Genomic DNA, 5,420 nt, shown 5'->3' on the forward strand with positions numbered 1-5,420 from the left:
ATCTTAAACATTCAAAAGTTAAACCTCTTTATAAGAAAGGGGCCACTGATTTAATTAATAATTACAGACCAATTTCATTATTAAATACTTTTGATAAAATTTTTGAAAAAATTTTACATAGCCGCCTTAATAATTTTTTAACAAAGAACGGTATTCTATTTAAAAATCAGTTTGGATTTCGACAAAAATGCTCAACATCCCATTCTATATACACTTTATTACATGATATTGTTCATTCTTTTGAAGATGGTAGCTTTTGCATTACAATTTTTTGTGACTTGTCCAAAGCCTTTGATAGTAATTTTCATGACATCCTTTGTAATAAGCTTGAAAAATACGGCGTGCGTGGTTTAGCTCTTGACTTATTTTGTCTTATTTATCAAACAGGACTCAGTCTGTTTACTTGAGCGATGATGATGGTTCGGTAATAATATCAGACAAATTAAATATCAAACTCGGTGTCCCTCAAGGTTCAATACTTGGACCTGTATTATATCTTATATATATAAATGATCTTCCAAATTGTTCAGATCCTTGTAAATTTATTCTTTTTGCTGATGACACTAGTATTATTGTTAAGGGAAATTCTTTGAAAGAAATAAGTAACAAATTAAATTTAGTAATGACTTCAATTTCCAATTGGTTTAAATCCAATAATCTTTTACTCAATAATGATAAAACCCAAATAATGTCATTTCGTACTGTTAATAAAATTAATAATGAGATAAGCTCGCTGAACGTAAATGATACTATTTTCAAATTTTCTTCTCTCTCGAAGCTTTTAGGCATACAATTGCATAAAAACTTAAATTGGGACTATCACATTGATTCTATACTAACACCCAATTTAACGAAAACGTGTTTTATGTTAAGAGTTCTTAAATCTAAGGTTAGTTTAAATTGTCTTCTCTCAATTTACTATTCCAATTTTTACTCACACATCGCATATGGAATCCAATTTTGGGGGTTCTCTCCATCTCTTAACCGCATTTTCAAACTTCAAAAAAGAGCTTTGAGAATGATTTTTTCTATTAGTTCTTTATCTTCTTGTAAAAACATTTTTCGTGAACATAGTATTCTTACCGTTCCCAGTATATTTTTGCTCATTACTTTATTGTTTATAAAAAATAATCCTGAACGTTTCAATTTATCTTCAATGTCGAATTCTCATTACAAGACAAGAAACTTAACTATTAAAGCACCAGTATTTAAACTTGCAACGTCTTTTAACTCAATTGACGGATTTGGAATTCAACTTTTTAACTTACTACCACTCCACATACGAAAACTACTACTAATCATAAATTCCACAATACTATAGTAAAATTCTTAAAAGCTCAATATTTCTATGATATTTCAGAATTTGTTAATTTTGATATTAAACAATACTTTGCTAACCAATGATAATTTAGTAATCATCTGCCTCTCATTCATGTCATCTCTTCCCTAAATTTTATTATTTAATAAATTTTACTAACCCTTTCTATATAAAATATTTTTTATTCAAATTAATTTATTAGTATATTTTTTTTTTTGATACTGCGCTTCTTCCTTTTTGCAGATCCACATTAGAATTTGACGCACATTGACGGACAGGATTGATTCAAGTCTATTTTCTATTCGACATTGTATTTATTATTCTTGATCTTCCAACGGTGCTTAAAACGAAGATATTAAATTGTGCATCATATTCTGAAAACATGCATTGATCATCTAAAATGTTTCAGTTGGTCTCAACTGAACATATCTAATTTTTCTTTTCATTCCAGACATGGAATAAACTCGGATCGCGTCACTTGCGGTTTCATGATCTCCGATATATATTTAATTTTTTGTTTTGTTTGTTCATATTTTAGCTTAAATACGCGTTACCCATGTTCAAAGTCACTCAGAAGTTGAGTGGTAATGTTAATGATTATGTAACGTACAATAAAGCGTTTAGAGGTGAAATTTCTTTGTCTGAGACTTTTCACCAAACTATAAACTATAAACTATCAACTATAATCAATACCTCTCGATAACAAACGAAAATGCAAACTACGTTAAAATTATTCAATTTTTTAAAAAAATGTTGTTTTGCTTTCTGATTGCGTTCGTTGGGGGCCCCCCTGGCTCGGGGGCCCCGTATTTTTGATACGGTTGATACGGCGGTAGTTACGCCCCTGATACTGTCTTACCTACCGCGACAGGTCATTTGACCGCTAGTACGAAAGACGATGTTCGGACAGCATTTTTTGTAGTAATTGTTAAGAATATGATCGAACTTACATGAAAATGTAAATTCGGAAGAATTCAGAGTGGTAAAAGCTGCCTTCTGCAAATTTATCTGCAAATTTATATGCATTTTTTTTCAATTCTGTATGCACGCTACGCATATGAGGCAAGGAGTATAAATATTGCACTTCTACGGTATACAAAGTAATTTTCTCATTTTTGCTCAATGCCTATGTGTAGACAGATTTTTACGAATGAATCCAAACAATAAATTGGTAGGTTTTGTTTTGAATACAAAGGTTAGTTCAACTACATTGACAGCCATCAAAATTGTTGTAAAAGACCACGTAATACTATCGACGAACATATATTTTCAATAAAGGTAAGGTGTAAATTTATTCAATACATGTTCAATAATATTCAGAAAAACATAGTATAAAATTTTAGTAACTGTTCAATATATGATGTAAATATAATTATGCCCAGCAAATCGCACAAATGGGGTGTAAAATTTTGATGTATACGTATTGAGTACGTTTTGACTATACGTAAAAAACTAAGAATTTCTTTGAAGATTTATAACCATTGAATCCGCATTATCAAAATCGCTTGTACGATGTAAAATACTTAAACGTTTTTACCATCCTACTTATAGCTAAACTGTTAGTAAAAAAAAAAAAAACTGTGATGGTAGGTACAATTGAAGCAATATAACGGCTACAAATACTGGTAGAACTAAAAATCAAGGACTTCACTCAAATAATATTTACAACTTTGGAAGCTAAGAAAGAAGGTTCTAATTTTTGCTTACATACACATATGTTGAAAACATTACACTAATACGGGAGTCAATTCAATTGGTATTAGCGTCGTGTTTGGTGTAGATGTCATTCATAAAATAGTCATAAATCATTCAGTAAAATATGAATTTTAGAGAGAATTTATCAAGGATTTACATTATTTTGTATTTATTCAGGATAAATTCATTGTTTTCACACAAAAAAATTACGGGAAGACGATGTACAAGGCAAGAACTTTCTATTCCAATTAACTTGCCGAATAGTTCCAACAAGAATTCAGAAAAAAATCAACTAAGTACAAGTACAAAACAGATTCCATAAAAGAAAATATTCCTGATAATGTTTTAGAAAGATGATAGGGCGAACAAAATCAGCCGAAAACGTAAAAAATGCGTGTGCAAAAAATACACTCTAAAAAAAAAATCGTAAAAAAATGGATAAAACAGACTAAAATGTAGATTTCGCATTCTAAAATAAAAGAAATATTTTGTATTTGTATTTATAAACTCTTCAACTAGCATTAACTCTTCATTCAATACTGAAAAATATAGATTTAGTATGACCGGTCATTTGACCGGTCGCGGTAGGAATAGTAAACATGAAATGTCGGTAGGAATAGTGTTAAATTGTATGGTATTAGCATACTCAGCTTTCCCTACTTCTTCTAAATCTTATAATATTTCAAATCTATTTTTGTCCAAATTGTTATCTGATTTGCCCGCATAACAACTCTGTTTTGTGTGAAAAACTGTGAAATTTCTATTCCAGTCATTACTAGCATACCCTGTTCTCACCACTCTAGCACATCTATTTTGGTTTAAAGAGTTTTAAAGTAAATATTTCGGAATATATGCTTTGATTTTTTTTCCAAAATCTTTTCATCTAGTATATTATTTGCAGTATTAGCAATTTTAAATTGCAATTTCACTTTGTTTTTCCTCACAACTGAAACTTCTAACAAATCTGTTTTAAAGTCTGAACCTGAATTATGTGTTATTTTTTCTATCGCCATAGTGTGTAAACGGCCAATATTTTTATCTATTGATTCGACATAAATTATGTATGGTCCCTTGTCAAAATCTTCAAATCGGTTTATATTATTCAGAATACTAATTTTATTTAATTTATTCACCTCATTACCTGAGACTGTAACTTCATTTTCATTAATATCATTAACTGCTTCATTGTCATTTTTATTCGACTCAATATTTGTTTCCATTATTTCTTTGTTTACACTCACTACCTTCTTGTTTGTTTCACTGTTGGTTTGTTTTGGTAACTCTTTTTCAGCTCCCACTGTTTACGTGTTCAGTTGTATTTTAATGTGTTCGTAATTTTTATAGAAGTTTGTAGGAATAAATAAAATTTTAAACGTCGCGCAATTTCTTTATGTTTGTGTATATTCGTATGTGTATTACTACATATGTTTATCTGTAGTTTTTTTCTTAAAAGCGCGCGTATCCCAATATTTTGAAATTATAAATCTTTGATTTGATTATAAATTAGGCTTGAGTATGAAATTTTAATTGATACTGTATTTTAATGTATTTGTTAAACATTATTATCTTTTTCGCGTTTTGTTTGGTGCGTTGTAAATAGTTTTGAATATTCAATAGTATATATATATATATATATATATAAAATGAACCAATTTTTTTTCAACTAGATTCATAGGATAAGAATTTTTACTTTTTATTTTATATAAAAAAATTTAATAATTATAATTTGTTTATATCATTCAACGCCGAGCGGTCGACGAGTACACATCTAGTTGCGTAAAATACCTGATATAAATAATAGATCAACAACAAAGTGTGGTGAGTCACAGGCAACTCGGGCCTGATGACGTACCGTTATCTTTTTTTTTTTTTTTTTTTTATTTTTTTTATTTTTATTGGCCTCGCTTACTCGAGCATTTAGCCACCTACAACATATTTTAATTTCATTACAATATTTCAATTTCAATACAATCTTCATGTTCATACTATTTTTCTTATATAAATCCTATTCTTCTTCCTATTTATTCTATCCTATTCTATGTACTCATCAACGTAACTTCATTCTTCCTTTTCTTCTTTATTATCTATCTTCTATAACTTCATTACTTCTATTCTTACTTCCATTACTTCTTTCATTACTTCTATTCAATTTAATTTTTATTCTCAAACCTTTTATATACGATTGAACTATTTCTAATACTATTTCAAACTACTTTTAACTTTTATTCCAAACTATTTTTAATAGTATTTCTATATTATGCCGGGGATTCGAACTTCGAACCTCTGGCGTGTGAATCGGAAACGCTGCACATGAGCTAATTCCGCCACATTCCGTTACCAGTTTATAGAAATAATGCAGTGAGTACAGAGGTCGAGACAGGTATAAAAATTAGTAATGCAGTGCATT

The sequence above is a fragment of the Ctenocephalides felis genome, unplaced genomic scaffold, assembly GCF_003426905.1.
Source record: "Ctenocephalides felis isolate EL2017-DRISC unplaced genomic scaffold, ASM342690v1 CF-g0.4_SCAFFOLD_01886, whole genome shotgun sequence".
Lineage (NCBI taxonomy): Eukaryota > Metazoa > Arthropoda > Insecta > Siphonaptera > Pulicidae > Ctenocephalides > Ctenocephalides felis.